The sequence below is a fragment of the Microcaecilia unicolor genome, chromosome 11 (genome assembly GCF_901765095.1).
Source record: "Microcaecilia unicolor chromosome 11, aMicUni1.1, whole genome shotgun sequence".
NCBI lineage: Eukaryota > Metazoa > Chordata > Amphibia > Gymnophiona > Siphonopidae > Microcaecilia > Microcaecilia unicolor.
In genome coordinates this window covers 161,223,987-161,239,124 of record NC_044041.1, presented here as the reverse complement: position 1 = coordinate 161,239,124, position 15,138 = coordinate 161,223,987, and the positions used below count along the sequence as shown (strand labels likewise).

Sequence of the window (15,138 nt, the reverse complement as noted above, 5' to 3'; positions counted from 1 at the left end):
GTCAGGATCAGCAGGGGAGGTTAGCTGGCAGGATGGGCATAAAGCTGAAGACTTGTCCAGAGCACCTAGCACCCTTGCCTCAACATCTCCTCTACTTCCTTTCTAGTACCCTTCCTCCCCCATCTTATTCAGGAGGAGGGCATTTTGAGGCCTTTGCAGGAAGCTGGTGTTTAGGTGGCATTAAGTAGCTGTATTTGAAGAGGGTAAGGTGTCCTCAGGTATGTTAAGCACAGGCTGAACAATGCTTGCAGCTGTTTAAACTAATTCAAGAGTAATACCATCCTGAACTGAGAATATACTTCTCTGCCTAGAAGGGGGAGAGGAAAGGAGGGGTGGGGTGGGGAGTACTTAACAGTTCATATAAGACTCCTTCACACATTACAGATTTCAGCCTGAGCAAATGGCACAGCACCTTTACAAAGAATTTAGTCAGTCACACAATGCTGAACATTGAGGTGAAGGAGATTAGAAATCTGTGCTTTTCTGCCACTTCCTATCCCCATTGCCCTGCTCTCATTTCTCTTTTCTGGTTAATTCATTACAAGTAGTGTGTGCATCTATATGTAGGAGTATGTTGCTCTCTTTATGAGTGTTTTTTCTCCTTTCCGCTGTCTGCCAGTTACTGAAACATTTTGGCCAATCAGAACATGTTCCTGGGTATATTTCCTCCCCTCCTTGCTGCTCTGTACAGAGCACCAGTGCCCCCTGCACCTGCCACAGAGTCCTGCTGAGCACCCTGGCTGGATCTTGCGAACAGAGACTCTCCTCACTGGATCTTGCATGCTGTGACACAGAAACCCCCTTATTCATTCTTCATCACCACCAGACGCTGCCACCACAAGGAGCTACAGCCATCCTAAGAAGGTAGCGGGACTTTCTTTTCTCAGATTTCTGTCTAAGGCTTTACTGTGCTGTCCTGGGACAGGAACACAGAGACACAAACACATGGATGAACATGGGCAGGCAGAGAGGTAAGCTAGCACACAGAGACACATGGATGGAAACCCATGCACACACAGTACATAATGAAAGTCATCCAATTGGATGATCAAAAACAGAGTACCTGGGGAGGGGGAAGTAAGGCAGGCTGAATTTCTGCTCTTCTCTGGATCATGGAAGCATGAGTCGAGAAGTTTGAGCTGGAGGAGGGATCTCATCTTTCTGGCACGTGAAGCATGCAGCTATGATGCACCCAAGATAGGCAAACAGCAGAATGAAATCCTGCTCTGCTGCAGGGAGAGATGGGTGTAAAATCACTCACCAGTGGGCCCAAGGCTGTGGGATAAGATTGGGTAGCAAAGACTGAAAAGGATCACAGGCTGTACTTGCATTTAATAAGAACATAAGTGTTGCTATACAGGTACAGCCCAAAAGTCCATCAAGCCCGGTATCCTGTTTCTAGCAGTGGCCAATCCAGGTCACAAGTACCTGGCAAGACCTCAGAACAGTAAAACAGATTTTATGTTGCTTATCCTAGAAATAAGTAGTGGATTTTCCCATCTTAATAATGGCTTATGGACTTTTCTTTTAGGAAATTGTCAAAACCTTTTAAAAATCGTGCTAAGCTAGCTGCTTTTACTACATTCTCTGGCAATGAATTCCAGAGTTTAATTACACGCTGAGTGAAGAAATATCTTCTCCTGTTTGTTTTAAATTTACTACTTAGCTTTATTGCGTGCACGCTAGTCCTAGTATTTTTGGAAAGAGTAAACAAGCAATTCACAGCTTACGAAAAAGACTGATGGGTGGGTGACTCTAATCCTGTACACAGAGCATGTCCTCTGTATCCATTCAACCTTTCTGATTTACTAATGCCAAAAACATGGATAATTTAACATGGTAATGTAATGTTGCTGGGTGGTGGGGTCTTCCGCTGTGTGTAGCCTTGCCTCCCTTTCTAATATTGCAGAATACACACACAGGGTACACTGTCTAGTTAAAACTTGGAGGTTTATGTGCACGTCATGTTCTCCCTTTTAAATTTTATTACAATAAAACAAGAAAATACAAACCTCACCAAAACACTTCTAAATTACACTAAAGTACCATAAACTCCCCCTACCACCCCACAATAAACTCCACAACGCGGGACACACTTACACCTCAATCCAACCTCCCCCCCTCCCCCAACACCTTCAACCCTCCCTTTTAACCACCCTATTCAAACTTCAGGGTGTAAACCCAGTGCTGAAGGGTCCTGGTTAGCTTTGTGTGTTAATTGAAAATGCCCTATAATTAAATATTCCAGTCACATTTTTAGACTGTGTGGGGTTTGGAACATGGCATATATACCTGGGAACCCTTTTAAGACTTATTCCTATAGCACACGGGTTTTCAACCCAGTCCTTGGGACAAATCTAGCTAGTCAGGTTTTCAGGATATCCACAATGATTATGCATATAGCAAAACTGGCACAAACAATAAATAACTAGATAGTGCTTGCAAATTTGTCTTATGTATATTCACTGTGGATATCCTCAAATACTGCCTGGCTAGGTGTAATCCTGTGCACCGCCTTGAGTGAATTCCTTCAAAAAGGCGGTAAATCATCCTAATAAATCAATCAATCCAAAGATTGGGTTGAGAATGCCATGCTGTAATGAATAATTAGTACAAAGTCCACTGGGCGCCTCTTCCTGTACATCATCTTTGGGGGTAAGCCTAAAGAAGGGATTCTTAACCCCGTACTCTGGACACACCAGCCAGTCAGGTTTTCGGGATACCCGCAATAAATATACATGAGATATACATTTGCATGCACTACTGCATTGAATGCTAATCTCTCATGCATATTCATTACATAGTAACATAGTAAGTGATGGCTCCACTAATCAAACTCTGCAAAAAAACAAACACATTCCAGTCCATCCAGTCTGCCCAACAGTCACACTCATCAATTCGTGATTAAATCAACAATGAATGTGATATTATATACTTTATCATGAGTCTTTCTTTGGTGTTTCTGTGACATAGACTATAGAAGTCTGTCCGGCTATGTCCTTATGCAGGTCCGCCGAGAGTCTGAACCGGGCCTGGGGCAGAGCTGCTGCACCCCCCCCCCCAAGGCCCCCCCAGCAGAAAACATGTTCCTCCAGCGCTGATCTTCCACCGATTGCCTGCCCTTGTGGCAGCCGCTCAGCTGGGCAGAGGAGCAGTGCTGGAGGTGCTCCTCCGGGTCCTCCCCAGCCTCCAAGGGGGGCTTGGCTACAGTGCTGGAGTTTTCTGTCTCCTGCTCCTGTCGGGACGCGATCACTCAGGTCCCGTCAGGAGAGAAAGAGAGACCCCGGCGCCGGGCCCCCCTTGGCGGCCCAGGCCTGGGGAATCTTGCCCCCCCTGCTCCCCCTCTCGACAGCTATGTCCTTATGTTCCACCTACTGGAGTTGCCATCAAAGCCCACTCTAGCTTATCCAAATCCGTCTTGTTATTTGCGGGACCCAGACCGTAAAAGTCTGCCCAGCACTGTTTTCTACCATCTATTTTCTAAGTAGAGTTCCTCTGTGTTCATCCCACACCTTTATGAATTCCGTCACTGTTTTTGTCTCTACCACCTCCCTCGGGAGGGCATTCCAGGCATCGACCACCCTCTGCATGAAAAAGAATTTCCTGACATTACTCCGCTCTAGTTTTATCATTTCCTCTTCTCTGCAAGAGATTTGTTTCTATATTAATAGCTTTCAAATATTTAAATGTCTGTATCTTATCTCCCTGCCCCTTCTTTCCTCTAGGCTATACATATTCAGGTCTTCCAGTCTCTTCTCATATGTCTTATGGCGCAAGCCCCTTATTATTTTTGTTGTCTTCCTCTGGACCGGTTCTAGTCTTTTTACATCCTTAGCAAGATGCAGCCTCCAAAACGGAACACAATACTACAGGTGGAGCCTCACCAGCGATTTGTACAGGAGCATCAATACCTCCTTTCTTCTGCTGCTTACTCCTCTCTCGATGCAGCCTAGCATCCTTCTGGCTATGGCCACCGCTTTCTCACACTGATTTTTTGCTTTAAGATCCTCGTACACCATCACCCCAAAGTCCCTCTCCCTGTCTATGCATATCAGCTTCTCACCTCCTAGGACATATAGCTCACTTGGGTTTCTATTCCCCAAAAGTATCACTTTGCATTAAATTTTAATTGCCAAACATTAGACTATTCTTCTAACTTTTGCAGATCCCTTTTTATGTTTTCCACTCCCTCCAGAGTGTCCTCTCTGTTACGGTTGTGGACATCCTGAAATCATGACTGGCTGTGTGTGTCCTGAAGACTGGGCTGCTCTGACTTTTCCCTGGGAGTCTAGTGGCCCTGCTCCCTCCCTCCCTCCTCTTCAAAAAAAAAAAAATACATGGTAGTCTGGTGCCCCTTAAAAAAAATCCCTGGAAGTCTAATAAGACCCCTTCCTACCCACTCTGGAGTCCCTTATCCACCGGCTCTATACCTTAAGGCAGAAACGATGCCCACTTGTTCCTTCCTCCTGTGCTGTCATCTGTTTGGTGGGGGGGGGGGGGGGGTATCCTAGATTACCAGGGCCACATTTGTTTTTAATATCTGGAGAATGCCACTGCAGAAAGCAATCTGGGGCAGGGTAATTGGGATGGAGTGAGAGAAGGGGTGCTGCTAGACACCCGCACTTCTCAACCAACCCTTATACACTGCCCTAGACCTGGCAAAAAGTTTCCCGTGTACAATGCACGTCGGGATTTTTTTCTTTTTTTTTTGCATGGCTGTGGAATACTTAATGACTGCAGAATACTTAATGACTGCATTAACATGCATTTTAATGCAGTCTGCAGTAATGGTTTACAGTGCAAGATATCACTGAAACCATTTCTGAATTGCTCGACCAGTAAAACACAAAGTACAAACAGGTTAGCTCACAGTAATGCATTCTGAATGGACCTCTCAAGATTATTCTCACCGGACACTATACTTTGGGTCCAGACCGGGACTAGGGTTGCCAATCTTTTGACAAAGGAAAAACCCAACTTTGGCTCTGCTCCAGGACCCTCCTTTTCCCTGCCCCTTGCCACACCTACTGTTGCACATTTTCCCAGCCTGCCTCTGCTACTGACTGTCCGCACTAGGGTTGCCATCTCAGAACAAAAAAACTGCCACGTGTATGTACATTCTATGATTATTTCATAAAACAGAAACAGAGCTCCAGTAATCAAACCCTGCAAAAAAAAAAAACCCATTCCAGACCTATATAGAAAACCTGTGATAATACAGCATCAGTAATGTCCAGGACTCAAATAGCAACAACCTTATCTATAAAAAGGCAGCACCCTAGAATACCAGTATACATCCTGCTGGAAAAACAGAACAGATTTCTACATAGAAACTAAAAACTAGCAGAATACCCCACAGAAACTAAATGCTTACAGACAACTGCACCATAGTCACCTGCACAAAACACAGACAGGCACTCAACAAATATGAAACAAAGAACCACACATCAGTAATAGAAATACGAAGGAAAAAATTAACTGGAATCTCAAGGCCAGACTGTTCATGTACAGCAATACTGGAGAAATAGAAACTGAAATCTTTGTTTATTAACGATTTGATGAATTGGCAAATCCTGGGAAATCCTATATCTAAGCGATTTACAAAATTTCACAAATATATATGAAAAGAAAAGAAAACCGGACAGATCCCAGGTACACCAGAAAACAGACACATCCAAAACTAACTTTAGAAAGCTACAGAGGAAAGCAGAGGCGACTAAAACGTAACTATAAATAACTGTTGTTGCTAAAAGGTTCACCAGAACCTTCACACATTAAAAGTCACAGCGAAAAGATGGGGCTTGAGTTTGTTCTTAAAGGATTGCTTGGTTCACAAGTCTAGAGGTAAATTATTTCAAAGACAAGGGGACAGGCAGAGGACCTTGTAGATTCCTAACGAGCCTAAGATGGAGAAGAACGAACCAGGCTATGATCATTGAGAGATCACAACAATTGCAAAGGGGAATAAGGAATTGTAAAACAAGATAAGTAATCTGGAAATACCATCATGTAAGGCCTTGAACATTAGAGAGGAGAGAATCTTGAACTGAATGAGGGCCCAAACAGGAAGCCAATGCAATTTCAAAGAAAAGTGGAGTGACAGAGTCCCAGCACTTTGCTCTGCACAAAAAGTGAGCAGCAATGTTTTGCAAGATATCAGAGATGCACACTTGCCAAAGCTGACACATTCCAATTAATAAATTCAGAATAAACTTTTTCTACAGTTATCTGATCATTTTATGTTTCCATTTGCTGTGGAGGAGTAGCCTAGTGGTTAGTGCAGCAGACTTTGATCCTGGGGAACTGGGTTCAATTCCCACTGTAGCTCCTTGTGCCTGTGGGCAAGTCACTTAACCCTCCATTGCCCCAGGTACAAAATAAGTACCTGTATATATGTAAACCGCTTTGAATGTAGTTGCAAAATACCACAGAAAGGTGGTATATCAAGTCCCATTTCCCTCCCTTTAGACCCAATGTCTTTTCTCGTTTTTTTCCCTCTAATTCTCATGCCAAAGTCTCCTGTCTGTTTCACATGTCTTTTCTTTCCATCCATGTCTACTATCCATTTTTCCTCTGCATCCCTTCTCTGTCCTGTCCAGCATCTTCCCTCTGTCCCTGTCCTCCCCCCATGTTCCTCATCCGCCTTCTCTGTGTCCCTTCTCCCTTCCCCTGTATCCATCATTGCCTCTCTGTGATCCTATACCTGTGCTCCCTCCATGCTCAGTAGCTTTTTTTTTCTGTGTTTCTGTCCCAACCTTTGTCCAGCATATCCCCTCCTCCTGAATCCCCACCTTGGTGCGCCTCTCTCTCTCTCTCTTCATCGATTTGTACAGCATCTCTCCTTTTTTCTCTCTTTATCTATTTGTGCAGCATCTCTCCTTTCCTTTCTCTCTCTCTTCATCCACTTGTGCAGCATCTTTCCTCTCTCTCTTTCTTCATCCACGTGCAGCATCTTTCCTCTCTCTCTCTCTCTTCATCCACTTGTGCAGCATCTCTCCTCCTCTCTCTCTTCATCTACTTGTGCAGCATCTTTCCTCTTCTCTCTCTCTTTATCCACGTTGTGCAGCAGCATCTCTCCTCCTCTCTCTTTATCCACGTGTGCAGCAGCATCTCTCCTCCTCTCTTCTGCCATGTCCAGTCTGGTTGGCCTCTCTCCTCCTTTCCAGTCTGGTATCTCTTCACCTCTTTCTCTCCCCACTCCTTATGGGTCTGGCATCCCTCCCTCCCCCAGCCTGTAGTTCTGGCATCTCTAAACTCGTCCTCTGTATTTGGCATCCCCTGTGTGTCTTATATCTCTCTCTCTCTCCCTCCACACCACATCCTGTGGGTCTGGCATCTCTTCCTCTTTCCCTCCCCCCCCCCCTCTGGAGGTCTGGCATCTCTCGCCCTCTCCCCCCCCCCACCACATCCAGTGGGTCTGGCGTTTCTTCTTTCCTTCCCCCCCCTGCAGGTCTAGCATATCTCCCTCCCTCCACTGGAGGTACAGCATATTTCCCTCTTTCCTTGCCCCCATGGTTCAAGAAAAACCTTGAGTCACTGGCAGCTGTTTCCAGCCACCTTGAAGCCTTCTGTTTGCTGTGTCCTGCTAACAGGAAGTTGTATTAGAGGAGGCAGGATGTGGGAGGTCATGAGGCAGCTGGGTGTGCGTTCATTGCTGCTGTGGGAGGACCATGGGGGAGAAGGGAGGGAGAAATACTGCCAGTCCCACTGGAGAAGGACTTGGAGAGTAGGGAGGGAGGGAGGGGAGGTAAGAGAGAGCTGCAGAACTATAGGGCAGGGACAGGAAACTTGAGGCTAAGGAAAAAAAATGATTTTCTATTGCTGGTTTAAGTCTGCCAGCAGCCAGAATGGCCATAGCAAAACTGGCCAGTTGGCAACCCTAGCTACAACTAACATAACTGGGGAGCTGTTTTCAAATTAATCCACACTCTCAAGCCAGCACTCAAGAACTCAGTCCAGGCCAGAATTGGGGTTCTGAACCAAACTTTTCTCAATAAAGTCTTCCAAGCTAAAGGACAGACTCACAGAAATAGGCAGACAATTAGTCACTTCATTCTTCCGATACTCACAAATCCCAAAGAGACTCCTTTTTCTCTCCTTTTTCATGAATACCTTTTGGAGCTGGATTGAATTTAGAATTTTTTTTTGTTACATTTGTACCCCGCGCTTTCCCACTCATGGCAGGCTCAATGTGGTCACAGAAGCTTAATTCCTGTCTCCCTTCTCTTTAGTCACAGGAGTATGTTGGCATAGTTAATCAGGATGCTGTCTCAGGAAAATGTAGAGGTCTGTGCAACCCCTGCCACCTCTCACTATTCTTCTGCCCCAAATGGTACAATGGCTGGGCTAGCCAAAGACTCTTCCCCTTGTTTTAAGGTAGAATGGCTGCTAGCGAACCAAGACAGGCAACACCCTAAAGGCCTGGGTTTTATACCAGTCCCTGTTTCCCTTCAAAAAGGGTCACCTCCTATCATCACACTAATCAGGAGAGCTATTCCCTCATTCTAGAATCTGTTGGGGAACACACAGGTCAAAGCACAATATTTTAGGAGAGCCACTAGAGGTCTCTGACATCCAGAAGGCAGAACCTTGGAGATCTCAGCACATGGAATCTCTTAGGGAGAGGAAGAGATAGTAGGTGATGGCAGTGGCGTAGCAAGGGTGGGGATGGTTCACCCCGGGTGTCAGCGGGTGGGGGGTGCTCTGCTCCCAGCCTCCCACCCTACCTTTAAAAATTTTTTTTGTGAAGTGTCGTTGCAGGCAGCGCCTCGCATCTGTCCTGCTTGTAAAAGAAGTAAATCTCTTCTCCTCGTCGTCGGGTCTCACTGTGTCTCGCCCTCCTCTGAGGTAACTTCCTATTTCTGCGAGGGCGGGACACAGTGAGGCCCGACGACGAGGAGGGGTTCTCAGATGGGGAGGGGAGGGGATTCTCAGATGGAGAGGGGAAGGGGTTTTCAGTTGGCGAGGGGAAGGGGTTTTCAGATGGGAGAAGGGGACTGGGGTGGGGAGGGGGTTCTCAGATGGGAGAATGGGACTGGGGTGGGGTGGGGTGGGGAGGGGTGTTGTGGGGGTTCTCAGATAGGGAGGGGAGGGGGCTCTCAAATGGGAGAAGGGGTGGGGGCTCTCAAATGGGAGAAGGGGGCTTGAACTGGGGTCTGAGAAGGGATCATGAGGGAAAATGGGGCATGCCTGGGTCAGGTGGGAGAATGGGTCGGGCTGAAAAGGGGGGCCCTAATGCAAGGCATGTGGATGAAGGGGGCTGGAACTTGGGGCTGAAAAGGAGGGTTGGTGGGATAAGGGGGCTAGTAGTGGGACTGGGGGGCTGAAAAGGGGCAGGGGCTGAAAAGGAGACAGGGAGAAGTGGCTGGGGCTGAAGCTCGGGACTGGTGAGAGAAAAGGGCTGGGGTTGAAACTGGGGGCTGAAAAGGGAACAGGGAGAAGTGGCTGGGGGCTGAAGCTCGGGACTGGTGAGAGAAAAGGGCTGGGGTTGAAACTGGGGGCTGAAAAGGGGACAGGATGAAGTGGCTGGGGGCTGAAGCTCGGGACTGGTGGGAGAAAAGGGCTGGGGCTGAAAGTGGGGACTGGTGGGATAGTGGGGCTGGAACTGGGGGCTGAAAAAAAGGGGCAGAGAGAGGGGACAGAACATGTAAACAAGGTAATCTTTTTTACTGGACTAATTTTAATACATTTTGGCTAACTTTCAGAGAACAAAACCCCCTTCCTCAGGTCAGGATAGGATACTGTAACAGCACTATACTGTATTGACCTGAGGAAGGATGTTTGGCCTCTGAAAGCTAAATGTATTAGTCCAATAAAATGGTATTATTTTATTTTCTATATTTATTTCTATTTGTTAATTTGTAAAGTGGTGATTGGTACTTGTTAGTTTTTTTTTCAAATTTACATCTGCTGTCTTTATATTTTGCACAGTACTAGGGGACATTTTCTCTTTCTGTGGTGTTGCATTGTATGCAGAGTCTGGCATCTTGGGGGTTCAGTTTAATTTTTGTCTAAATAGAAAGTTTATTATTACTTATTCTATAGTGGATTAGGGTGTATCTGTGTTTGTGAAAAAGACATGGCTTTCAGTTGGCATTGACTGTGCAGGATCGACGATCTGTGTTATTCTGCTTGGTTTCATTTTACAATAGGTGAATTGATGTTCTAGTGCTCACTGTAGTGTTTAAGATGCTTTCCTTTTCTTTGTATGACTCGTAGAAATTACTGCTTATGGTATGGTAGAATTGCTCTATAGGTCCTGAGCGTTTTGAATTCTCGGCATGCCTAGTACTAGATTTTGGAGGGGGATGTTAAAAAATGACTGGCCCAAACAGGCTGTTTCATTCTGAGCCATTTCCAAATTGAAACCAAATAAGGTTGACAACAAAATATTCATTTCTATTTTAAATTTATTTTGTTTCATTTGCTATTAAATTCTGTGGGGGAAAAAGAAACATTTCATGTTTTTCTTATTTTTTTTTCCGAGCACAAACAGTATAGAACCAGTGAGGGATGGGGGAAAGGAGCAGGAGTAATCCCTTGCAAGAATTTTTTTTCTAGCAGCCTGTTAGGGCTTTTCTCTTTCTTGTTTGTATTTTCAGACCAAAAATATCAAAACATATGCCTTGCTGGGTCAGACCACAGTGGCCAGCTTGGATTACAAAGAAATACCTAGTATATTCCACAGGATAGATTCATTCCATTCAGTTCACTTTTAGGGATACTTAATAGATTTCCCATCTATGTGGCTAGCAATCATTTATGACTTTTTCCTCTAGGAGCTTGTCCAAACCCCTTGATTGAGCTAAAAAAACAAAAAACAAAACCCTTTTGCCAATTTGTTTTAAATTTACCTGTTTCACAGAGAGTCCCCTTGTCTTAGGAGTACATAACCAGTATGGTTCATTTATAATGCCCATTAAGATGATTAGAGTTGCACCTGCTGCTCCATGCAGGTTACATCCTCCTATTTACATGAGATAAATTTGCATACAATGGAGGCAGTGAATGCAAATTTCTCTCATGCACATTCATTGTGGATATCATGAAACTCTGACTGGCCTGGTGTGTCCCAAGGACTGAGTTGAGAACCCCTGGTTTAGGGTAATATCTGTGGCTCCCTGCAGGTTATACCTCTCTATGCCTTATTGAAGTGTATACATATTTAAGTGTTGTTCCACATTTTGCTTTGTAATTATCGCAGACGGTTAAATATGTGACCCAATTTCAAATATTCAGTTATTCACTTCTTGACTTCAAAAATAGTTTATTTACAGAGCAATTGACTAAACCAGAGGTTTTTAACCTAGACATCGGGGTACACCCAGCCAGTCGGGGTTTTCAGGATATGGATATCCTGAAAACCCTGACATAAGTACATAAGTACCGCCATACTGGGAAAAGACCAAAGGTCCATCAAGCCCAGCATCCTGTCTCTGACAGCGGCCAATCCAGGCTTCAAGAACCCGGCAAACCCCCCTCCCCCCAAAAAAACAATTAATAATGTTCAATGGACTCTGTCCAAACCCCCTTTAAATTCCGTAAGGCCAGGTGCTGGATATGTTCTGAGGACTGGATTGAAAGCCCCTGAACGAGACAAAGAACTTAAAGCAAGAACAAAATGGACCTAGAGTAGCTATAATCAGTGTAAAAAGATAATGCATTCTTGAGGTTTCAGTGAGCCAGTTGCTGTAGGGTCAGCTCTGTGCCCTTTGGAAAGGGGATGGGATTTAATGTACCACCTTTCTGTGGTTACAATCAACAGGGGCGGCCGCACAGGGCCTTGTGTTCCTAGGGGCCCCACAGCCCTGGCATCATAGGCATCGCTACTCCCACTATTGCTTCTCTCTCTCCCCGCTAAGCTGCCCCCTGAGCTGTAGCACTTTTCCTTCCCTCCCTCCTGATACCATCTGTGGCTACCGCAGTACTAATTATACCACAAAGCCACTCACGACCACGGCTTTGCTGTATAATTAGTACTGTGGCCGCCAGAGATGGAAGTAGGAGGGAGGGAAAGAAAAGTGCTACAGCTAAGGGGCGACAGGGGGAGAGAGACAAGGACAGTGTTTGGGGGGAGAGAGATGAAAGCACTGTTGGGGGGCAGGGGGAGCAGTGCTGGAGCAGTGAGATAGAGGAGCAGTGTTGAGGTAGAGAGAGACCGAAGCAATGCTAAGTGGGGAGTATAGAGAGGTAGGGGCAATGCTAAATGGGATGGGAGAGAGAGTATGCAAGCAATGCTGGATAGGGGGAGGTGGGAGAGAGACAAAGGCAGAGGTAATACTGCATGCCTTATAGAAGGCGCCACAAAAATTGTGAACACCTCTCTTTCTAATGGGCAACTACCAACAGCATTAAAAAGGGCAGTGGTTCGCCCTCTGCTGAAGAAAAACAACCTTGACCAGGACAAACTTGAAAGTTACAGGCCAGTATCCCATCCCGTTTCTAGGGAAACTCATAGAACAAACAGTCTGTGTTGAACTTAATGAATGGCTAGAAAAGAGTAACTGGATAGATCAGGGGCGTAGCCAGACTTCAGTGGGTGGGGGGTCCAGAGCCCAGGTGAGGGGGCACATTTTAGACCCCCCCCCTCCGCCACCGCCAACCCTCCCCTGCTGCTGCCGCCGTCGCCTACCTGGCGAGGGACCCCAATCCCCGCCAGCTGAGGTCCTCTTGCTTCCCGCGCAAGGCTTTGTTCTGTTTCTGTGAGTCTGACATCAGAAACAGAACGAAGCCTTACGTGGGAAGCAAGAGGACCTCGGCTGGCGGGGATTGGGGTCCCCCACCAGCAAAGGTAGCCCACAGCGATTGGGGGGGAGGGTTGTCGGCAGGGGGTTCCAGGCCCCCGTGGCCCCATGTAGCTATGCCCCTGGGCTAGATCCATGTCAATCTGGATTCAGACCCGGTTATGGAACAGAAACGGTCCTCATATCCCTGCTAGATGATCTTCACAGAAACCGAGACAAGGGATTTGCCTCAATGTTAGTACTGCTAGATTTCTCAGCAGCTTTTGGCACTGTGGATTATGATATCTTGCTAGCACGACTGACAGAAACAGGTATCAATGGAACAGTACTTACCTGGTTCAGATCCTATCTGACAGGCAACAATCCATAATGATTGGCAGCAACTCATCACCACCATGGACACTGACCTGCAGGGTACCACAAGGATCAATACTGTCACCTATTCTGTTCAATATCTACCTCAAGCCACTAGCTGAGCTGTTTCGGTCAATGGACACTCAGTTCTACATCTATGCGGATGATGTGCATCTACTCATACCCATTGAACCTGACTTACCTACAGCCTTGAATAAACTGATCTCTTGTGTAACATCAATTCAAGAATGGGCTAAACAGAACAAACTTTGCCTGAACCCAAGTAAAATCGAGCTTCTCTGGGTCCCTAACACAAGTGGATACATACCTGCCATCAAAATCCCTTTTGGGAAGTATGAACTCCCCCTCAAATCACAAGTCAGGAACCTTGGAATACAGTTAGATTCAACACTTACTCTGATTCCCCAAATCTGAGCAACCTTCAAGAGCTGCTTTTACTATTTGCGACAGCTACACTGCCTTTCTCCTTACATCGAGAAGGTAAATCTTATCCCAGTTGTGCATGCCATGGTAACATCAAGACTGGATTACTGCAATGCACTATACAATGATCTGACTACAAAGGGCCTGCACCAGCTCGTTGATTCAGAATGCAGCAGCAAGACTCATAGAAGGTTGCAAGCGACGTGACCACATCACACCATTTTTACAAAAACTTAATTGGCTACCAGTACAATACAGGGCTAAATTTAAAACTCTATGTCTGATCTTCAAGGCCCTGAAAGGAAATGGCCCCGAGTATCTGAAGAATAGGAAGATCCTCCACACACCACCAAGGACACTGAGGTCCTCCCAAGGACTTTCACTAACTACACCCTCTCCAAAAGACATCACACGATGTGATACCCGCAAGCGAGCCTTCTCTGGAGTAGCCCCCACACTCTGGAATGCATTGCCTGAAAGGCTCCGCTTAATACAAGACTACCTCTACTTCAGGAAACAGGTGAAAGCTTGGCTCTTCAACCAAGCCTTTAATGGAAGAAGTAACTAACTTGTTAGTCTCACACACACACACACACACAAGGATTGACTCGGGCTGCACATACTGCAGCGGGACATGTTTATCCCGCTACCCTACCCTACCCTACCCTACCCTACCCTAGCTGAGATAATATTTAACCATCTCTCTGACCTCACGTGCAACTTTCTTCAAATCAATCACCTTACTTTCTAATTCTTCCTACTTTCTTATTCATCTATATATTACAACTTTGCCTTACCCTTCACTACCAATTTTAATGTTCTAGTACATATTGTGTTGTCATTGCAAGTAGTATACCATGCCATACTTTGTATTATTGTTCAAATATTTTTCTCCAAGGACAAGCAGGCTGCTTGTTCTCACTGATGGGTGACGTCCACGGCAGCCCCTCCAATCGGAAACTTCACTAGCAAAGGCCTTTGCTAGTCCTCGCGCGCCCATGCGCACAGCGCATGCGCGGCCGTCTTCCCGCCCGAACCGGCTCGTGTTTGTCAGTCTTGTTTTGTCCGTGCTTGGTACGGTCGTGTTTGCGCCGTTCGCGCCCCTTAAGTTGACCCTCGTGCGTCTTTTGACTTTTTCGCTCTAAAAAAAAAAGAAAAAAAAGGGATTTCGGAGAAGGGCCTTTCGGTCTTTTTCCCTTCCCCGTATTTCTAGTTTTTGGCCCCGATAAGTTTTCTTTCGTTTTCGGGGTAGGCCCCTTTGAGGCCTCGGGTCGAGTTTTTTCTCCCCCTCTTTTTGGTGCCTTACCGCAATTACGAGTTTTGATTTCGCCGGCGTGATTTTTCCGCCCATGTCATCGAAGTCTCCCAGCGGCTTCAAGAAGTGCGCCCGGGTAATCTCGCTCACTGATAGGCACGCGTCGTGTCTTCAGTGTCTGGGGGCTGGGCACCGCCCGCAGGCCTGTAGTCTTTGCACCCTTTTACAGAAAAGGACTCAGGTAGCGAGATTGGCCCAGTGGAACGTTTTGTTCTCGGGCTCTTCGTCGGCATCGGCACCGGGAGTATCGAGTGCGTCGACGTCGATAGCGTCAAGACCTCC

The 15,138-nt window shown here is 46.3% G+C and overlaps 1 protein-coding gene across 2 annotated transcripts in view; it reads left to right on the top strand.

Moving 5' to 3' along the window:
* The first annotated feature begins 742 nt into the window (after positions 1-742).
* The window catches only part of LOC115480231 (probable G-protein coupled receptor 132), a 103,309-nt gene continuing 88,913 nt past the window's right edge, over positions 743-15,138 (top strand). The window contains exon 1 of one of the 2 annotated variants that reach the window (XM_030218751.1): positions 743-864. The gene's annotated coding sequence lies outside the window, so the exon portion shown is untranslated. Of the gene's footprint in view, positions 972-15,138 lie in introns of both variants that reach the window. The other variant, XM_030218750.1, reaches the window with a different exon arrangement.